Source organism: Phyllobates terribilis, unplaced genomic scaffold (assembly GCF_046119375.1).
Source record: "Phyllobates terribilis strain yellow unplaced genomic scaffold, ASM4611937v1 Scaffold_14__1_contigs__length_39327217, whole genome shotgun sequence".
Classification (NCBI taxonomy): Eukaryota; Metazoa; Chordata; class Amphibia; order Anura; family Dendrobatidae; genus Phyllobates; species Phyllobates terribilis.
In genome coordinates this window covers 9811209-9834368 of record NW_027362774.1, presented here as the reverse complement: position 1 = coordinate 9834368, position 23160 = coordinate 9811209, and the positions used below count along the sequence as shown (strand labels likewise).

General features: G+C 44.2%; 1 protein-coding gene and 1 long non-coding RNA gene across 3 annotated transcripts in view; one reads left to right on the top strand and one right to left on the bottom strand.

Annotated features, from left to right (window-relative positions):
• TSHZ3 (teashirt zinc finger homeobox 3) overlaps positions 1-23160 on the top strand; it is a 78323-nt gene that overhangs the window by 33130 nt on the left and 22033 nt on the right. The window lies entirely within an intron of this gene.
• The window catches only part of LOC141175740 (uncharacterized), a 288283-nt gene continuing 271493 nt past the window's right edge, over positions 6371-23160 (bottom strand). For both annotated transcript variants that reach the window (XR_012253049.1, XR_012253050.1), the window contains exons 3-4: positions 12774-12913; positions 6371-6730 (exon numbers count right to left, since the gene is read on the bottom strand). This is a non-coding gene — a long non-coding RNA (uncharacterized lncRNA). The remainder of the gene's footprint in view (positions 6731-12773; positions 12914-23160) is intronic.

The following is a 23160-nucleotide window of genomic DNA, read 5'->3' as shown; positions in this document are numbered from 1 at the left end:
CAATAAAGTTAATTACATATTTGTGACTCCCTTCTGCGGCATTGCAGAGGTTAATGTGACTGCACTATTTTAGTACCACGCAGCAAGTCTGGTCTGATTAATCGGTAGGCACTGAGGAAACGCAGGGATCACGGTGTCTCCATAGACTTTCATAAACCTGGCGCGATGTCAACATCTTCCACCGCAATTGTTCTCAATTTCTGAGACTGTAAACAACGAAAGGAAACTTTTCCTTCATGCCATGGCTGAAATTCCCTCGTCTGACGGTCGTAAATGGGTAAAGAGCTCGGGGCCCAGCAGGAGAGCACGCCAACCAATTATATTTTCATAATGACAAATTTACTGTCTGACCATAATGGGGGGAAAAGCCCAAAACACGTTCTGGAGGCTCAGTAGGTCCGTCCGTCTTTTATAGTGATGTATTTGCAATTTCCTTCATCGTTCCCAAAGTCCTCCTTCCTGTCAAACTCACGTTTGCCCCTCAATCACGTCCCGTGATGTTGTTGGGAGACCGTCAGAGGCCACAAAAACAAAAAAAAAATCTATGTATCAAAATAAATTGAGGATTAAAGTATCGCAGGTAGTCACAATAAGTGCTGCGTTAGCACATATGTCACCGATCAGGACGTATGCTGTGGGGGGGAATGCGGTTACCAAGGTCCAATAATGCGGCCTATAATCCTGGGTCTGGAAAACACATTTCTGGCATCTCTAACGGACAGAAGAGCGTGAGAAATTGATGTACGTGTCCCAGAGAGGGGGAAACAAATTTGTATCTCGCCTCCTTTTTGCAGCTTCCTTTACCCTCTTGGTTGTTGGCAGATATCCGGGCTGCTTGGGGAACGACGTTGTAGTTCATTTAAAGGGACCAGCACAATGAAGCCTCCATCTGCAGTAGGTAACTGATGCTAGCTTATTAGTCACGAGCCAATGTACACAGTGTGTGAACATGGGGCTGAAAGGCTTTTGACTCTGTTACACATGCATTTTATTGGGAACAAGACCTGAATTGTTTGTCTGCACAAACCCTGGCCTCTCCCCAGCACAGTACAGTCACTGCATGTCTGTGGAAGTGAATCTGAAACTGCTTGGCTTGTTCCATTTTCATGCTGCGGTCCAGGAGTAAAAGATACAGGCTCAGTATAGCAATCACAAAGGCCTCATAGAGCCGGCTGGCCGGGCGTAGAATGAGGTTTTCTTACATCGCACCTATTGGTGTCCACCTCTTCCATGTGAGCTATGGATGAATCAGAAATGTACAGTTTAGACTGCAGGTCAGAACGGGTCAGATAGGATCACATATCAGGAACACTGTGGAGGAGACTGCCCCGCAACCCCTGCAACGGACAACCAATGCCGTCCATCATTCAAGCTTTGCAGGTTTCAGGTCCTTTAATAATATTTTGCTGATAGTTTTCCACTTTACAATTCGTTAATACATTGCAAGGAATAACTTTTTTTCTAATTCTTGGATACATTTTGTAGGAAATCTATAAAGCATTCCTAGACCTGCTGACCCTGACATTTCTTATACCTGCTTGTTCAGTGTCTGTACAAAGGTTTTACAGTTGATTTCTTTTCTGGGAGGAGTAGTCCATAGATCAGTAATGGTGAAGATTAATGATGATGGATTTCCATGTAATGCAATGCACAGACTGAACTGGTAAAGGTGTGCCTGCCAATAAGTTCTGGACTAACTTGTTAACTCTTCCCCCCAATAGGCAAAGTTATTAATGAGCTGCATTTTATATTATTAGTATTGGTATTGTAATGGTGTAAGTCTCCCTGAGAATATTACTAGTCTTTTGAAGGGGTTTCCAGGCCACTGATATTCATGGTTTCTACCTAGGACAGGCCATCAATATCCTATCTCTGATAGCCCGACTCCTGCACCCTTAATGATCAGTTATTTGGAGGGGTGATGGCAGCTAGAGCTACATGCCCACCATTGTTAACCTTGGCACAGTGCTGTGTCTGGTGCTGCACAGTGCTGCGTCTGGTACTGCGCAGTTCTGCGTCTGGTACTGCCCAGTTCTGCGTCTGGTATTGCACAGTTCTGCGTCTGGTATTGCACAGTTCTGCGTCTGGTGCTGCACAGTTCTGCGTCTGGTACCGCACAGTTCTGCGTCTGGTACCGCGCAGTTCTGCGTCTGGTACTGCGCAGTGGTGCATCTGGTACTGCGCAGTTCTGCGTCTGGTACTGCACAGTGGTGCGTCTGGTACCGCGCAGTTCTGCGTCTGGTACTGCGCAGTGGTGCGTCTGGTACTGCGCAGTGGTGCGTCTGGTACTGCGCAGTTCTGCGTCTGGTACTGCGCAGTGGTGCGTCTGGTACTGCGCAGTGGTGCATCTGGTACTGCGCAGTTCTGCGTCTGGTACTGCGCAGTGGTGCGTCTGGTACTGCGCAGTTCTGCGTCTGGTGGTGCGTCTGGTACTGCGCAGTGGTGCGTCTGGTACTGCGCAGTTCTGCGTCTGGTACTGCGCAGTGGTGCATCTGGTACTGCGCAGTGGTGCGTCTGGTACTGCGCAGTGGTGCGTCTGGTACTGCGCAGTTCTGCGTCTGGTACTGCGCAGTGGTGCGTCTGGTACTGCTCAGTGGTGCATCTGGTACTGCGCAGTGGTGCGTCTGGTACTGCGCAGTGGTGCGTCTGGTACTGCGCAGTGGTGCGTCTGGTACTGCGCAGTTCTGCGTCTGGTACTGCGCAGTGGTGCGTCTGGTACTGCGCAGTTCTGCGTCTGGTACTGCGCAGTGGTGCGTCTGGTACTGCGCAGTTCTGCGTCTGGTACTGCGCAGTGGTGCGTCTGGTACTGCGCAGTGGTGCGTCTGGTACTGCGCAGTGGTGCGTCTGGTACTGCACAGTTCTGTTTACTTGCATAGGCACAGCCGACCAATAACATATGGGGCTGTGCCAGGTAATTAGAGAAGGGCTGCATATGGCCCTTTGATCATCTGACCTGTGGGGGTGCCATGAATCAGACCCCCAGAACCACAACAATCTCAAATTAATGGCATACTATGTCCCCAGAAAACCCCTCTAATCATATGGACTAATGAGCAGTTAGCCCCTGACACAGCAGATGGAGTAGAATGTACACTGTGTTCCAAATTATTATGCAAATAATATTTGCTCAGATTTTCCCAAATTACCTATATGAATTGCAGTCATTGTAATTTTCCAGTCAAATAACTATTAGAGCACAATTGAAAGGTTTTTGTACAAACTGCCTATGATAACAGGATATTTTTTTAAAAATAAAAACTCAAACTGCACTCAAAATGCATGTTCCAAATTATTCTGCACAGCAGAGTTTTCAACCTTTTCATTTTAATAAAGAACAAAAAAATGGTCATTTTTGAAATTATAAGCATTAGCGGGTTATTACAAACTGAAATCAAACAGTTTTCAACTCAAAACTTTATTCTAGGTGATGTTACATTTTCACATAGGACCCCTTGTTCGAAAGGAGCTTCTGAACTCTCTCGTCCATTGAATTTGTCAGGTTTTGGATGGTTTCTGCTTCAATTGTTTTGCATGAGGTATAGAATACCCTCCCAGAGCTGTTGCTTAGATGTGAACTGCCTCCCGCCATCATAGACACTCCTTTTGATGATGCTCCAGAGGTTCTCAATGGGGTTGAGGTCAGGGGAGCATGGGGGTCACACCATAATTTTGTCCCCTTTTATGCCCATAGCAGCCAGAGATGCAGATGTGTTATGTGCAGCATGAGATGGTGCATTATCATGCATGAAATGATCTTGCTGCGGAATACACGGTTCTTCTTCTTGAACCATGGAAGGAAGTGCTGTTTGAGAGACTCAACATACATTATGGAGTTCATCTTTACCCCTTCAGGGATCCTAAAAGGGCCGACAATCTCTCTCCCCATGATTCCAGCCCAAAACATTACTCCACCTCCTCCTTGTTAGCGCCGTAGCCGTGTTTGCATGGGGTGTCCATCAACCAGCCATCCTCCACTCCATCCATCTGGACCATCGAGATCATTTCATGCATGATAATGCCCCGTCTCATGCTGCACATAACACATCTGCATCTCTGGCTGCTATAGGCATAAAAGGGGACAAAATTATGGTGTGGCACCCATGCTCCCCTGACCTCAACCCCATTGAGAACCTCTGGAGCATCATCAAAAGGAGTGTCTATGATGGTGGGAGGCAGTTCACATCTAAGCAACAGATCTGGGAGGGTATTTGAGTGCACTTTGAGTTTTTTATTTTTTAAAAAATATCCTGTTATCATAGGCAGTTTGTACAAAAACCTTTCAGTTGTGCTCTAATAGTTATTTGACTGGAAAATTACAATGACTGCAATTCATATAGGTAATTTGGGAAAATCTGAGAAAATATTATTTGCATAATAATTTGGAACACAGTGTAGTGTCTTGCGGGAGACTTTCTGACTGAGGCGGCTTCTGAACAGCAGCTACAAGTTCCCCCTTCAGTTCTGCATAACACTAATGCCAGCCCGATATCTGTGAGTCTTGAATGCTGTTTTGAGAATTGTCCCCTAAGGAACCACAGAACTACTATACTGAAGGCATATCGCGTCATTTGCATCTAAATGTCTTTTGCACCAAAATGCTGTCTTCTTTTTTTTTTTTTTTTACTTCATTGGAAACGTAAATACATTTACAGAGCTGCTAAAAGGGGATGTGAAGCCATGCGGCTTAGGATGGGGATAATCATGGCGGAAAAAAAGGACCTGGTATCCCAAGAACTTGCTGTGTGCATACAATTCTTCTATTATATGTACCTGTGAATCATGGAATAGCTGCACCAGGCCCAGGAGGGAGATCCTGTCCGTCGCATTGATAAAGGAATAGTCAAGAGATGAAGGGTGCTGGCCGGTTCATTTCAGTGAAAAAAGCACAGATGATGTAGGGACTGAGAAGGGCTTGGTTTAGCTAATATTCTCAGCCAGCCCCCTTCATATGTGTTTCTGTTTACGTATTGACAGTGAGAGAGAGGAAGATGTCTTCCTATTTGCATTCCAACAAAATTCCTTTTTTTTTTTTTTTTTATCCTCGACCACCTCCTTTTAAAGGGCCGGCAGCATATTGCCAGGTTTTGCTTCTCTCTGATATTCAGGTACTAGGCAAGGAATGGCAGATGTACGCTCAGGCTGAGCATGTTGCAGTTGTTACACAGCGCTTCATTGCTGACTATGCAGATGTGCCGCTGTCATTCCAATCACATATAGAGCAGCCGGTGACTTCTCCAGTATAGATCTCTCCGCAGTCTATTCCACCGCCTAAATCTTGAATGCAGCATTTACCCTTCCTCAGGACAAGACAGAAAGGGTTTATTATTCTGATATACCCATCTGGAAGATTGCAAAACTTTACTATTCTTGTAACAGCAGATAACAAAATGCAGAAGTGAGCGGTAAGGTGAAATATTTTCATTGTCCTGTAATGATGTGTGAGTTGCCTAGTGACAGTGAATGGTGGTCAAGAAATCATCAACATATGTTCATAATCAGGGAATAGTGAGTCTGTGACAACATGGTAAAGATACTTTAGAATAGGTAATCAGTATCGCAGAAGTGGAAAACCCCTTAGGATAGGTCATCAGTATCAGCTCGTGGGGTCCAACCCTGGCTACCCCACCAATCAGCTATTATCTCCAGTGGTGGTGGTCGCCCCAGACTACTGTGGCTTACACATGAAGAGGAGCTGAGCTGCAGTACCCAGGAACGGCCACTACACTGTATATGGAGCTGCAGTGTTCACTCCCTTCAATGTTTACATCCAGACGCCAGCGGATCGTTTGAGATACTGGTGGTCGCCCTTCCCGCTGATCTGGTATTGATGACCTATTTTACAGATAGGTTATTAATATTGTAGTAATGGACAACCCCTTTGAATTTTGTCTTCTGCGCAGGTATGGTAAGAAAATTACAATAGCTTTGTTTTACTGGTTACCTGAGGCTGTCACTTTAGGAAGCTGAGATTTTTGGGTCTATCAGGGATTAATGATCCATTGTTTTATAAATTTTAAGAGGTTGTCCAGCCTCATTAAATTTTATTAAAACCACATCCAATGGTAAGGAGTATAAAGATTAGTACTAACCTTACCAATCCAATGTTGGCTCATCCCTGGTCCCTACCAGTCCCTCGGCTCCAGCAATGTTGTATCGACAAGATGTGCGGAGGCCTCAGTGGTGTCAGCACATCCACCGCTACAGCCAGTGACTGACTGCAGTGGTCACACATCATGTGGTACCTGCTGGGGTGGGGTGAAGAGACTGGAAGGGGACCAGGGAAGTGTAGGCATGGGGCAGCCGGGGATTAGAAAAAAAAAAAAACAATTGGGGAGAAGAAAAGACAGCAGTAACACCATGAACTCTGCCGGATGCAATTCTAATTTAATAAACACAAGGTAATTCTAATTGATTTACACACGATCACATTGTGACGTCGCTTCTCATCTGCATTTGGATTTTAATCAGAAATCTGGTCCAATGTAAGTGACCGTTGTCTGGGCCAATCCATAGCAAACATAATCCAGGCCTAAATATTGGACGTCATCGCTTTTAGTAATGTCAGTCGGTGACCGCACATTGACAGAACGCATTAATGCTATAGATGGCTTCACAAGATGGCGGCAGTGTGCGAGGATGAAAGCTGCGAGGACACGTGTAAATTCTGCACCTATAGAGCTAAATGCCACGACCTTCTTATCCCCCCACTCGATACACAGAAAGGAAACACCTGAGAAGAGGGAGAGACACAAAACATTGTCATTTCCAAGTAAATATTGCACAGTACGAAGCAAATATTTCAGCCGAGATTAAATTACTCTGAAAATATTTAATTCCGCTGCAGTTATATCTGCGTGTAATGTGAATGAACTGCAGTCATTTCTGTGCAGAGTTATGATTGTAAAGTTACATTTGAAGGAATTAAAACAGAAACAATGCAATCATGTAACAAAATGGCCCCATAAATACAGAGACATTTACAGGAATCAATAGGAACCGCAGCGTTACTACATGGTGGGTACAATCCAGAGGAGAGCGGCAGGTACAGATGCAGGGATATCATATCTAAAGCATTTGACCGCTGCTGACAATCACTGGGCTCACCACTGATGCGGAGATAGGTGGCAAGAGACTGTTGAATCCGGTGATTAGCAGCAGCCTGTGCTGTAGATATGTAGAAGTTCAGTGGATGTCCCATCATTGCCATCATCCCAGCAGACGTCATTGCTCCACATAGTTATTGGAACAGACATTTGTAACACCCAGAATTAATGAGATTGATACATTTACTACTACATGTATACAATAATTAATAATCAGTGGGGCATACATTGTGTCTGTACTCGGTGTGGTTCGCTGTCCTCACACGACGGGGCGATAGGTCTGATCTCCGAGTACTCGCTCCATGTCCAGGCTTTACCGCCGACACGACGGGGCGATAGGTCTGATCTCCGAGTACTCGCTCCATGTCCAGGCTTTACCGCCAAGGCCTTAACTTAACCTCAAAGAGTACAAATATCCATTGGACTATTTCCGAGCCGCGTGTCCCTGGGGATTGAAAGTCTCCCCACCACCAGGATTTCTGTCTTCCTTTCTTTCTGTTTTCTGTTTTTTTTTTTGTTTTTTTTTTATAAAAGACGTGTTTGTGTTTCAGTGTCAGATTTGCTGGTTTTTAAGACAAGGGATTACTTTGTGTACAGGAAAAGAGGTGAAGTGGATCTCTGTGCACATCATAGAGAAACATTCTGCTAATAAAAGGATCAAAGCCGCTCTTTCTATGGCTGTAATGTCTGTGAAAAGCATTTCGTTTTGAAAGGAAATATGTGTCTCCTCCTGAGGGAATGAATCTTCATAAAAGAGATTTGCTGTATTTAAGGCTTTGCCCGTTTTTGAGACACATTCTCAGCACTGGCTCACATGACGATGTTACAGTATCGGTCCTCGCCGGCTACAGCGACCCAGCGGCTGCAGCGCAACACGGCAAAAACAGGGGGATGATACTGATTATTTACTGATATTCAATTACGGGACCATCCGCCTGCTCATCAATCTCTACAGTTAATGGACAGCCTCTAATTAGTGCTATCTCCACCGTCCTGTATCTTTATTAATGGTTTGTCTCCCACCATTTTTGTTAATTATTGAATATTTACAACTTTTATCACATTTTAAGGGACATGTAATATTTTGTGAAATCATGATATATCAGATCAGCGTGTTTCCAGTCCCTGAACGGGACAGACTGCATACAGACCAATTGGAGACAGTATCCTAGTGCAGATGTAGCATGAGATGGACCAGAATACTGCACGCAACCGATGGACCAGAATACTGCACGCAACCGATGGACCAGAATACTGCATGCAACCGATGGACCAGAATACTGCACGCTACCGATGGACCAGAATACTGCACGCAACCGATGGACCAGAATACTGCACGCAACCGATGGACCAGAATACTGCATGCAACCGATGGACCAAAATACTGCACGCAACCGATGGACCAAAATACTGCACGCAACCGATGGACCAGAATACTGCACGCAACCGATGGACCAAAATACTGCACGCAACCGATGGACCAGAATACTGCACGCAACCGATGGACCAGAATACTGCACGCAACCGATGGACCAGAATACTGCACGCAACCGATGGACCAGAATACTGCACGCTACCGATGGACCAGAATACTGCACGCAACCGATGGACCAGAATACTGCACGCAACCGATGGACCAGAATACTGCACGCAACCGATGGACCAGAATACTGCACGCAACCGATGGACCAGAATACTGCACGCTACCGATGGACCAGAATACTGCACGCAACCGATGGACCAGAATACTGCACGCAACCGATGGACCAGAATACTGCACGCAACCGATGGACCAGAATACTGCACGCAACCGATGGACCAGAATACTGCACGCAACCGATGGACCAGAATACTGCACGCTACCGATGGACCAGAATACTGCACGCTACCGATGGACCAGAATACTGCATGCAACCGATGGACCAGAATACTGCACGCAACCGTGAAGCTGACGGGCACGGGGAGCTGCACATGGCACCAATGATGGCCGCGGATTGAGGCCATCTCAACCTGGCCTAATACCGTACCATTGTTACTAATGGCAGGATCTTTTGCACATTACCCGGGTTTTGCGATCATTAGATATAGATGTTTTTATTCCCCGAGGTCCAACTGAGTTAATATATTTCTGTGCAAAATAGTGACTTTTGCGCACATATAGACCCCATCATTGCCCAGTGACCAGCACTAAGGCAAAAGGTAAAAATATATTTAGTAAAAGATTCAGGAAAGGAGTTGAAAGCTGGGAACTTCTTAAAGTTGTGAAGGTCATTGAGTTGTGCTTGTTGGGCAGTTAGCAGTGTATTGTAGGTATGTACTAGACCCGATCCATAGCATGACAACCTATGCAGCCATTCTTGTGGTTGTCAGAGACTACTTTATGTTTGTACATGTCATCTGCTGTATGGTCTTTGGTTGCCTGTGGTATTTTGCACCTTTTCACTACATGATATATACATTGTATCTACAGTAAGACCTGTTTGAGTTATAGAGAATATATGGAAACTTAATATCTCAGTAGACAAATTAGCAAGAATCATAGCCTGGTAAATGGCTGACGGATAAAGTTATATGTCCTACATAATACATGATGGTGCTTGCATGTCATTATCGCTTGAAAAAGTTTTATTTTTTTACGTTAGGAATGTAATATTGGGAACTAATAATCAACCTTTAGGTTACATGTTTTATTACCTATGACTAGGTATAGATATACATTACAGGTGTGGCATATACCAACCATCATGCTGTGCGAGGTCAGAAGTATATATTATATTTTTGTTTGTCGTTGTTTTATGAATAAAGGCGCCCTCTGCTCCGACCACCAGAGAACAGGCCTCTCTGTGAATACTCTTAAAAGCATTTTCTCCACTCTTGTCTCCTTTTATTGTGTTTTGCTGGTTATGTACAATAAGTCAGGAGAACAATTGGTTTTGCAGCCTGTACAATATACTTGTAGTCTTTGCCAGGCCTTTGAAATAGAATTTCACAGTTGTTGCGCCATCAAAGGGATGCGAGAAACCAAACTTTTTGATTAAATTCCGTAACTAGGACAATCCCTAATCTAGTATTTCTTAAGATTTATTTACGTTTAGGCAAATGAAAGCGGCAAGCAAAGAAAGGACAGCGAGTTTTGTTCCAAAGAACAGTGCAGCTTTATTGCATTTCTTAAAATGCGAAAAATGGGTTAAAACACTTTTAAATTGGGTTGAAAATCGGTGGATGCACAAAAACCTGTTTTTATGGAAAAATTGTAGTTTACATCACCAAAAAAAACAATGCATCTTATTCTAGGTAACCAGACATGGCTGACACCTGGGTTTTAGAGGAGGAAAATAGAAAAAAAAATGTAAGCAAAAAATGTGGTCATGATACGCTGTTAAGGGGGAGCGGGTCTGCTGCTGACACTGTTATAGGGGTAATGTCCCCCAATTCTGATAATATCCCCCATCCTGGTAGATATGCCCCCCCTTTCTATTATACGTGGCCCCCATCCCCATCCTGGTATGCATGGCATCCCTCCATCCTGATATGCATGGCACCCCTCATTCTTATTCTGGTATGCATGACACCCCTCATCCTTATCCTAGTATGCATGGCACCCCTCATCCCTATCCTGGTATGCATGGCACCCCTCATCCATATCCTGGTATGCATGGCACCCCTCATCCCTATCCTGGTATGCATGGCACCCCTCATCCCTATCCTGGTATGTATAAGCCCCCTCATCCTTATCCTGGTATGTATGGCCCCCTCATCCTTACCCTGGTATGTATAGCCCCCTCATCCTTACCCTGGTATGTATGGCCCCCTCATCCTTACCCTGGTATGTATGATCCCCCTCATCCTTATCCTAGTATGCATGGTCCCCCTAATCCCCATCAGGCTGCACATAAAAAAATAAATAAACACTCCTACTCACCTTTCTTCTCTCTCCCCCAGCGCTGCGACCTGTCTGCCCGCACTGATCTCTCCATGTGAGCCACGCATGGCGTCACTGCCATGCACGGCTCACAAGGAGAGATCAGCTGCCGGAAGTCACTGCTCCCCATGCCGGGACTGTGTGCGCGGGGAGCAGTGACTTCATGCTGCTTAATAGCCGGCACACAGCGTAGCCGCAGCGCGGCTCCTGCTGCTGCCGGGCGATCGCGTGTGCCCGCTATTAAAGGGCATGAATATTCACCCCATGGGCGTGGGGAGGGGGTGAATATTCATGCCCTTTAATAGCGGGCACACGCGATCGCCCGGCAGCTGCAGGAGCCGCACTGCTGATACACTGTGTGACCCCATTAAGGAGCATGAATATTCAGTGCTCCCCACTCCTATGGGCGTGAGGAGCAGTGAATATTCATTTTCTTTAGCAGCAGGGACAGTGTATATATACCCCCCCAGCAACATTCGGGCTATAAGATGCACCCCCCATTTTCCTCCAAAATTTGAGGAAAAAAGTGCGTCTTATAGTCCGAAAAATACGGTACATGTCTTTTCTATGAAGTGTCTCGTCATGGAAAATGCTCCAAATTTATCACCGTCCAATCAAAAGGCTGCAAAAAAACTCTTTAAAACTCTTTTAGGAAACAAAACAATCCTCAAAGAAGAAGCATTTCTTGAAGTGTTTTCCACTAAAAAAAAAACTTGTTCTTTATGACCACCTCAAAAATAAATTCCCATGTGCACTTAGCACTAAGGATCCATTATCGAAGGGCCTGGCAAACCCCTTTTTGCCTAGCAAGTTCTCCACCTTTAGGAATTGTTCACTCTGGTGTATGATGGAGTCACTCGTGAAGAACCACAGTGGGATTGACTAGTAAGGTTGTGTTCACACTATGCTGTTTCTATTATAATAACTTTTTTTCTTTATTGAGAGGTGCAATTTTCTTTATCCTAAAAAAAGCTATTGAAGGTGTGCTTGCTGTGGATAGGCATGGGGTGCCCCTTTAATTTGTGCTAATTTCCGATGATTTTAATAATACCTTTGTTGCACGGATGGTGGCCCTCTCGCCGCCTCCTCTTCTGCACCACCCTCTTTTCATCATACTTTTTAATAAGTGATAGAAGTGTCACAAATTTTAGCACAAATATGGTGGTCAGCCAAATAGTGCAATTTTTTTTTTCTACCCCACAAACGTTCACAAAACATGGGGAAAATTTGCTAACTTATTGCAGCAGGAAAAAAAAAAGAATACTGCAAGTTCAGGAGCGGCGTGCACTAACATTCCAATACATGTAGAGGCAGAATGCGAAAATTATCAATTAAGTAGTAATTACCCCCCTCAGAGAGATTGGGAACTATCTGCACCCCCTTCACATTACATCATAGAAAATGTTCTTGTTTGTCAGTCCTGACATTTATCATTCACCTCAAGACCTTCATTTTCCCAGCACAGAATATTCTATAGCAAAAAATAAAAAAATAAATAAAAATGTACGCATAATTTAATGATAAAAAAAAAACCCGGCATGTTTTATTTCTGTCTTAGGGTAGGTGTTTATGATAAGACATTCACATTTGAAAACTAATATCATTTTGTCGGAACCTTGCCAAAAGATTTAACAAAGAAACGCTGAAGTACTTTTCTGGAGGAGACATCTGATTAAAATGATATTTTCATTCAGGAAGAGATGAGCCATACAGGCTCTCAGTTTGTATTAAGTTACATTGCACACTACCTTAGCCGAGCGGCGCGCTCCCATCATGGACGGCCCGAGAGGCTCATTAACACATTGCTGGGAGAGTAAGCAATTTCATCCACACATATCCAGATCGTAGATTAATGTAGTGGTGGCAACATCATATATTATTCAAAATCCTGCAATACAAATGTGGCATCCATTATCATTCATAAGACACATACATAGGTAGATGAACCTTCTGGTATATATATATATATATATATATATATTTTTATATGTAACAAAGTTAAAGAAGGAAAACATATATCCATTGCTGGATACAACTAGTATATATTTCAGGATCTTGTACATGCTCTGGCGAGTTGTCCATGTTATAAAAAAAAAAAAGAAGGTAAATTTATTTCTTGGTCGGAGTTTTGTGACTGTTTTTTAATATATTGGACTCCCCTCTTTAAGTTGGGCATGTATGTTCTTCCCTTTCCCTATGACCACTTTTTCAATATTTTTTGCCATCAGGAAGTTTGCTCGGAAGAGTTTAATGGGAAAGATGTCAGAATAAAGAATGATTGGGCGGCTTGTTGGGTTTCAACATGGTCAATCCTTTTATTTTCAAGGGAGGGGTTTGGCTGCTTTTCTCCCTTCTCATTGAAAACTCATAAAAAAAAAAATGAAAAGAAAAGCACTCCATGTGTGGCTCAGTTTTGCCAGATGTACATAGGTATTGGAGCACCTGATATGGTTGTACTGGACAGGCACAAGACTGAGAAGGTCCAAGGTAATTCCACCATAAGGCTGCTGTCCCGACCACTGGTCCCAAACCTCTTGGATTACGGAACTAAGAAAATATCCCAGAGGAAGAAAAAAAGGTAACAATATCGTCTGTGCGCTGACGTGGATATAGGTGTCCAGAGATAAGGTAACGGAAATGTTTTATTGGAACTACACGTTTCAGAGTTGATCCAGCTCTTTCATCAGGTACATCTGGAATGACGCGTTTCAGAGTTGGTCCAACTCCTTCATCAGGTACATCTGGAATGACGCGTTTCAGAGTTGATCCAGCTCTTTCATCAGGTACATCTGGAATGACGCGTTTCAGAGTTGGTCCAACTCCTTCATCAGGTACATCTGGAATGACGCGTTTCAGAGTTGGTCCAACTCCTTCATCGGGTACATCTGGAATGGCGCATTTCAGAGTTGGTCCAACTCCTTCATCAGGTACATCTGGAACCCAACTCTGAAACGCATAGTTCCAATAAAACCTTTCCATCTCTAGACACCTATATCCGCGGTAGCACCGAGACGATACCGCTTTCTTTATTCTTCCTCTGGGATAATATCACTGAAAACGCGTTCATGCACAGTCAAGCCGAACTTGAGGAGACTTCAGGAATAGCCGTTGTGAATGTATGAAATGTAAAACTCCACCAGCCATTATCTTCTGACCTATCCTATAGATATTCGCTTGTGTTGTTTGGGCCGATCAGAATAGTGGTAGCTCCAGGTGAAGTTATTTGTTCATCCTCCTGCGTCCATATTGTGTCATTTACAGTCACAGTGAATACACTGATCGTTACATAGGCAGCTGTATGGCGGTTGAACATGTGTAAGCTGACACAGCTTACCCCTTTGGATATAATCTTTCATCATAGCTTACAGCCGTGTGGCCTGTCCATAGCACTGACCATCTTTGAGCCCTGAGATATGACGAGTAAGATGCGACCTGTTCTGCTGGAGTATTTGGTTAGTTTCTTGGTACTCTGTGAATGTGCTTTGGGCATCGGAACAGTAGCTGGAAAGAGATAATCATGAAATTTACTCCATGGCCCCTGTGCAGGGGACCAGAATAGATTGTGCTGTCTGCAGGGCAAGAACTAATTGTCCTTAGATTAACCGAACTCAGCCCAAGATGTGTTCTTTAAGGCACAGTGTTTGAGAGAGGATCTCTGCAAGGAAGTCAGACACTGAGAATTAATTCACTCTTCACTCCTCAGAAATGTGATGAGAACAGCTAGAATTTAGTATTAAATATGGCTGCCAAGATTATCAGCTCCCCTACAGCTCAGTATCTCCTTGTGGCGCCATCTTACTGCCTTCGCAGATGCAGATTTGATTTAAATGATCGGGAAATAAATATCGCGTTGCGTTGTAATACAAAATACAGTAACACTTTGGCTTTTGCTATCTTTCTGGCTTTACAAGAAACCACAAAGTAATTATCCTACTGTAGTCACAGAGGCTATAAGGGGCTATAGGATTGAGGGGATCCTTTATTCTACAGTTGGGATCACTGTAAATGTTGATGTAAGTCTCTAAACCAGAACTTCAAGTGACCGGTGTCATGGGAGTAAGAAGTGTCTAAAATCATCAGCAGGTAGAGGTTTACCTTTTAGGAAAACCACAAAATGAGTACACAGCGCAGCTACAAAACTGCTGCACTCGAAAGTACAAAGTGATTGTGGCATTATAACGTATACATTCCCTTGTCTGTGTTGTCCACGAGGGTATGCACATATGGTGGTTATACTGCAAATTTTCCATCCCGATTTGTGTGTGGACATTTGACCAAAGTCCACAGCAGAAATAGGCCAGGTTTTAAGTCTCCAGAGCATCAATCTACTGTAGATTTTCAACACAAATTTCACCCTTTGCAGAGGGTAAAATCCTTGACTGATGTAATATAGGCGGATGCCTATAGTTGTTCTTTGGCAAAAACACACAGAGAAAAATTTGTGCCTTTTGAACGTACCCTCACTACGGTAATTTTTTGGGGGGGTCAATATTGTCTTCCTATTTCCGGAACTTCGGATTATCTCTTCTGTATTGTGTTTTATTGAAATATCACTTTTCACTCTTTCTAGCGTTCATGACACCTGCGGAGAAAATAAAAAGTCACTAATATATCTCACTGATGTAATGAGATAATTGTGACATTTCAGCCTTGATTTACTTAAGGGGTCCTTATATTGCCAGTTTTTAGAATATGAAGTTGATGACCTGGTACTTGTCCTTTCGCCATTGTCAGGACCTGCAAGAATTTTTTTTAAAATTTGCATAGGATTTAAGACCTCTTGGTTCATCGATCTTTCAGTACATCTGTAAAGTCTGCGTCTATTATTGGATTACGTATTGCACTGCTAGGTAAAAGTTTGCCTAGTGCGATAGTTTTCGATTCTGCAGCTGAACGCTGGCTCGATAAACACCCTGCTAATGGTTAATAAATTTTGCTTCTAATTATTTGCTCTTTAAAACCATATGTATTGTGAGATTCATCTTTTGGAAATCTGGCACGGCAGAAGATGTAGGATTGCAACAGTCTGTCCTACTGTGAGGCCAGCAAAACAAACATGTTCCCGCAACAGTCAAACAGCATTTTCCAAAGACGAAATAGCAAACTGTTGTGTGCATTATGCGATAAGCCACGAGCCTGCTTCATTCTGACCATAATACTGAAAGATCACGTAGGATTTTCTCATTTAGGAGGATAGCACATGGTGTACTGTTAAACCAACTGGCAGAACTGGAAATCTGGCATTAGCAAATCTAGCAAAATTGGTGTTGAAAGGAAAAAGGTGCAAATTTGGCACATTGAATATGACAATGGTCTGCCACTCCTGTTTGTGTGTTTTGTCAGTCACGTGCATTCAGTTGGTCTCTCGCTAAATATTATAGAAGCCGCTGTGTTATTTCCAATGCAATGTCTTCTGAGATTATCGAAATGCGCCGGGTCTTACAACCTTCTATTTGCTGTCCCAGCTTCACCAGATAAGCCTGGAAATTGCAAGTATTCCTGGCAGAGGCTCATGTGGGCAGAGAGCCCAAATAAAACAGGGTTCATTAGGTTTGCAGAAACGTCTTCCTCTCAGTGCAGCGTGTCAGGGCGCCGGGATTGGATCCATGTTTCCCATGTTGATATCTGTGAAACTGTTAGAATTACGGGTCAGGGAGCAGGCTGAGTCGTACGAGAGGGAGATGAAAGAATGACACAGCAGACACTGTGGTAATTAAACGAATTCTACCTCTCAAACTAATTAACCGTCCCTATAAACTTTGAGGCGAGCTCTTCTGTGTCCTGGTTTTCTCGCGACAGTTCATGTTTGTGGGGCTTGAAAACTTTTAACTCCTAATATTTGTTTTCACAGAAATCAGGCCCCAGATAAAGCTGTCATTTTCTGTTTCATACAAGCTTGAGTAGCAATGTGCATGTATACATGGTGGACTTTTACCATACGCTTTTCAGTGCAAGAAATCTGCAGTATGAGAATTCACAAAATGTCCTCCACACCCAATGGGGAAAGAGAAAATTGACTGGTTGTGTGCATGTGAAATATATCACTGATTCTTCAATTTGTTGCAAATTTCACCCCATGCATTGCAGAAGTAGTGTTTTTTTTATTTTGTTCACTGTGGATTTTCTGCTGCTGAAAATCCCACAGCAGATGTGTCCCGTGGGAGAATACCCCAATTAAAATAATATCGCACCCTATTGACCTGTGAAGAAAGTGAATGCGGAAAAGAAGGCAACTCGCAAATGTAAAGAGACAGTAACAAAATCCACCAGCTACAAGTCTGTAATAGTGTCCATACAATCTTTTATCTCAGGAATTTTTATCTTTCTTTTGGTTTTGTCTTTTTTTTTTTATGTTGAATTGTCAAATTATCTGTTCTACCAGCTTAAAATGAAGTTTCTATCAGACATAAAACAGATTTATGTTACCATTAAAACACAATATCAGAGACGGAATAAGCAATTCAATAAAATTACAATAACACCAGGATAAAACGGGGCCCTTTCAATAACCGCTTTATGCGGGAACATTTTCCAGACAAATATGTGTTTATGGATCTTTTTAACGTGCGTTCATCGTTCAGCTTCTAATAGAGACTCCTTCTTTCATTACTTCTACATTCAGATTGTAGTTCGAAAAATTGTTCGATTTCCTTCCCGGAGTTTTTTTTTTTTCGTTTGGGTTAATAAAGGGAAAAAAATCATCTATAGAATATTGATTAGTAACTCAGGTCTGATACTTTCAGATGCTAAGGCGTCTTTGCAGACACCTGAAGAAAAGACATTTTGTTGGTTTGGAACGTTGTTACACTGATTCAGGAGCGTAAATGGAGCGATTGTGTGTATAAACACACGATGAGGGATTGCAATATCTGACTCTATACCTGGGCAGATTTGAGCCAAGATCCCAGTGCTATACAGTGTCCACTTGCCATATTCCCCGTGAAAGCTACCGGCTCATACTTCAGTGTATCCATGGGTCCACATTCACCCAACAGAGACCATCGACACTTTCCCAATGGAGGTCTATGGATGACTGTAGAGTAGCATCCATCAGAGGTGTATGTCAGAGATGTATATCAGGAAAAACACCTTTGATGGACACTCCAAAAGGCAGTGTGAAGAAACTCTTACACAAATTGACCTGCGGCACTAGACGACCGTCGATCCGCTGCTTGTTTGCTCATCAGTGGTCATTTTATAGCCTATAGCTATAAAAAGTCCATTTACCCATAAAAATTATCCTAAATGAGCGTTTCTAAGAACACTCGTTTCGTTATAATATTGAAGTCTAAGTAGGCTGTCGATCTGACAAATCAGCAAAACGATAGTAAGTCAGGTGAAATGATCTTTTGTGCTGCACAAAATTTCATCGTTCTCGGCAGCACATCATCCTGTATAAACAGAATTTGTGCTGCCAATACCAATGGCAGCCTATTAATAATAATAATAATAATAATAATAATAATAATAATATTATTAATTATTATAGCGCCATTTATTCCATGGCGCTTTACATGTGATAGGAATATACAAAATGAGTCAGTGACTGCTACAGGAGGAGCGAGGACCCTGCCCGCGAGGGCTCACAGTCTACAAGGGATGGGTGAGGATACAGTAGGTGGGGGTAGAGGAGGTCATGCAGTAATGTGGTGGAGCGGTGGTTACTGCAGGTTGTAGGCTTGTCAGAAGAGGTAGGTCTTCAGGTTTCTTTTGAAGGCTTCCATGGTAGGCGAGAGTCTGATGTGTTGGGGTACAGAGTTCCAGAGTAGGGGGGATGCACTGGAGAAATCTTGTATGCGATTGTGGGAAGAGGAGAAAAGAGGGGAGTAGAGAAGGAGATCTTGTGAGGATCGGAGGTTGCGTGCAGGTAAGTACCGGGAGACTAGGTCACAGATGTATGGAGGAGACAGGTTGTGGATGGCTTTGTATGCCATGGTTAGGGTTTCGAACTGGAGTCTCTGGGCAATGGGGAGCCAGTGAAGGGATTGACAGAGGGGGGAGGCCGGGGAATAGCGGGGGACAGGTGGATTAGTCGAGCACCAGAGTTAATGATAGATTTGAGGAGCTCAAGAGTGTTGGAAGGGAGGCCACAGAGCAGGAGGTTGCAGTAGTCGAGGCGGGAGATGATGAGGGCATGCACTAGTGTTTTTGCAGAGTCTTTGCTGAGGAATGCGCGGATCCGGGAGATATTTTTGAGTTGGAGTCGGCAGGAAGTGGAAAGGGCTTGGATATGTGGTTTGAAAGAGAGATCAGAGTTCAGGGTTACCCCAAGGCAACGAGCTTGTGGGACTGGGGAGAGTGAACAGCCATTGACATTGATATATAGGTCAGTTGGGGGATATGAATGAGAGGGTGGAAAGATGATGAACTCTGTTTTATCCATGTTGAGTTTTAGAAATCTGGCAGAGAAGAAGGATGAGATGGCGGACAGACATTGTGGGATTTTGGTTAGTAGGGAGGAGATATCGGGTCCAGAGAGGTAGATCTGTGTGTCATCAGCATAGAGGTGATACTGAAAGCCTTGAGACTCTAAGAGCTGTCCCAGGCCAAAGGTGTAGATGGAGAAGAGCAGAGGTCCTAGAACTGAACCTTGGGGGACACCGACAGATAGGGGGCAAGATGAGGAGGTGGTGCATGAGTGGGAGACGCTGAATGTCCTGTCTGTTAAGTATGAGGAGATCCAAGATAGGGCCAAGTCCGTGATGCCAAGAGATGAGAGAATCTGTAGTAAGAGGGAATGGTCCACTGTGTCGAAGGCAGATGACAGGTCCAGAAGGAGGAGGATGGAGTAGTGTCGCTTGGATTTGGCGTTTAGTAGGTCGTTGGTGACTTTGGTCAGGGCAGTCACTCGAGTGATGCAGTCGGAAGCCAGATTGCAGGTGGTCAAAGAGGGAACAGGAGGAGAGGTGGAAGGACAGTTCAAGGTGGACATGTTGTTCTAGTAGTTTTGAGGCAAAGGGGAGAAGTGATATGGGGCGGTAGCTAGTCAGAGAGGATGGGTCAAGGGAGGGCTTTTTGAGGATGGGTGTGATTGCGGCATGTTTGAAACATGAGGGGAAGACACCGGTTATTAGTGACAGGTTGAAGAGGTGGGTTAGGGTTGGGATGAAGACTGTGGTAAGGTTAGGGATGAGGTGGGATGGGATTGGGTTAAGTTCGCAGGTGGTGAGGTGTGATTTGGAGAGTAAAGAGACTTGACCTTCTGTAATGGTGAAAAAGTGGGGTTTGGAGGAGGAAGGTTGAGTAGATATGAGGAGGGGTTGTGCGGACTTTAGGCAAAAGCTTTGTCTGATGGTGTCAATCTTCTGCTTGAATGAGGCAAAGTCTTCGGCTGAGATGAGAGAAGAGGGAGGAGGTGCTGGGGGACGAAGGAGAGAATTGAAACTGTTAAATAGCTGTTTAGGGTTGTGAGACAGGGAGGATATGAGAGATGAGAAGTAGGTTTGTTTTGCTGTAGTGAGTGCAGACTTGAAAATAGTGAGGGATTGTTTGAATGCGATGAAGTGCTCGATGGAGTGAGACCTTTTCCATCTCCGCTCTGCAACCCTGGAGGCCCGTCGCAGTTCTTTAGTAAGTTTGGTGTGCCAGGGTTGCCTGTTGATTGTGCGAGATTTGGTATGTGTGAGAGGGGCGATCGAGTCGAGAGCTGCAGCTATTGTGGTGTTATATGAAGCGGCAGCAACATCTGCATTGTGTAAGGAATTTATGTCTGTAAGAGGGATTCAGAGAGTGACTGTAGGTCAAGGTGTTTGAGGTTTCTGCGAGCGTGTGCAAGTTTGTGGAGTGGGGATTGTGCACCTGGAGAGTAGAGGGTAGAGAATGTGAGGAGGTTATGGTCAGAGAGAGGGAGGGGTGAGTTAGAGAGGTTAGATAGGGAACAGAGGCGGGTGAAGATGAGGTCCAGTGTGTGGCCATCTTTATGAGTAGCTGCCGAAGACCATTGAGCAAGGCCGAAGGAGGAAGTGAGGGATAGAAGCTTAGAGACAGACGAGTGGGAAGTGTCAATGGGGATGTTGAAGTCACCCATTATGATAGTGGGGATGTCAGTGTAAAGGAAGTGAAGCATCCAGGTGGTGAAGTGGTCTAAGAAAGTGGTGGCTATCCCAGGGGGTCGGTAAATGACGGCCAGTTGGAGGTCAGCGGGGGAATAGATGCGCACACAGTGCACCTCAAAAGAGGGGAGTGTAACGGAGGGTGGCAGTGATATTTGGGTGAAAGCGCAGGTATCTGAGAGGAGAAAACCTCCGCCTCCACCATGTTTGTCGTTGGGGCGGGGGGTGTGGGAAAGGTGGAATCCGCCATATGAAAGTGCAGCTGGGGAGGCTGTGTCAGAGGGGGTAAGCCATGTTTCGGTGATGGAGAGGAAGGAAAGTTTGTTAGTAATGAAAAGGTCGTAGTTGTAGGAAAGTTTGTTGCAGACGGAGCGAGCGTTCCATAGAGCTCCTGTTAGTGCAACTGAGGAAGTGGGGATTAGTTGGATGGGTATGAGGTTAGAAGGGTTGCGACAGTTTGTGGAAGGTCGTGGTAGGAGGTAGAAGTAACTGTGGGGATATGGTGAGGAGGACCAGGATTTGGAGAGATATCTCCAGCTGTGAGGAGGAGCAGAGAAAGTGTTAGCAGGAGGGAGCAAGAGAGAGCATGAGGTGGCTGTAAGTGTTTGGAGATCCAGGATTGAATGTTGAGGAATAATTCGGAGGAGGAGGTGAGATGAATGGGGAGGATGGAGGGAGAGATGAAGAGTTTCTTACTAGGTGTAGGAATTTGAGGGGTTACTAGAAAGTGGAGGACTATAGAGGAAAAAGTGAGAGCTAACAAACATAGTTAAAAGAGAGTAAGTGGTCAAAGTGTTGGTTACCTGACTCCTGCCCTGACTAACTGCCTCTGAAATAACTGCCTATCTATTACAAATCGTTCAGTGCACATCAGAATAGTGGACTGGCTGTGTAGCTGATCAGTGGTCATTTAGTGCCTCCGGTCTGGTTCTGTATTCAGACTTTAACACAGGCAGTCCGCCTTCTTCAGATGCCCACTGAATGATTAGTAATAGTGCGCACTGGATGCCATTGTTCCTTGCAACACAAATCATGTTTTACACAGGACGATGATTTTTGTGTAGCACAAAAGATACGGTAATTTCACCTGAAGAATGAGTGAGTGTTTTACTTGTTTGTCATTTGATTGGCAGCTTGTTTAGACTGTAAGGTTGTCATGAAGTGAGCATCCTTAAGATTGCTCATTCACTATAATTTTGCAGTGTAAATGGACCTTTACTAGTGCACCAATATCAGTAGTGGGATTTTGACTCCATTCTGATTGGCTAAAATGGCTCAAGAAAAGCTTTTTTACACTTCCGAGCTTCTGATTGGTTGCTATAGACTCCTCCTCTTTTGAGACATCTCCACCAATGATGTATTACAAATCCTGAGATGTATGATGACACCGCTGTAAATATATCAGCATTTGTTGCCCCAAATGATTCCTTGCAAAATTGAACGGATCTCTATTGGTTATGTCAGGAAATGCTGAGGACAGATTCCAGCACTACAGTAATGCACAATCTCCTTGTGTCAATGCACAGGTGGTGGCCACAGGAACACATACAAGGGGAGAGTGAACAATCCTCGTCCTTTCTGCACAGATTAGCGATGTGCAGTTCTATGTGTGTTTCCATGTCCAGACAAGCCTGTGCGCTCCAGCCCTGCTCTGTGCGGCCCTCTGTCTTTATGTCATAGAGCAGTCATAATGTCTGGCTCTATGGTGTCTTAATTACGCATCCTGTTTACATCCTTTTGTCTTTAATTCCAGCGTGCAGCTTACTGTCCTCCTGTAATCACCGGCACCCTTTTACCTGCAGCCCTAATGTCTACAACACAAGAAAAACGTAGAGGAGGATTGCCAGGGAGGAGGAGGAGGAAGAAAAAAAAAAAATCAATACCTCCGACATAAAAATATAAGTGCATTTAGCATCATTAGGCCATCCTTCAAAAACCTTTCTTTGATTTCATTACCCCTGGGGATGTAATAGTAGCGTATGTTAATGCTCAAGTGCTCTCTAACCATTCCACGAGAAGCAAATCGGCTGCTGACCCTGGGCATTCTGCAAGTGTCTGCTCTAAGTAATCTTTTCTAAAAAAC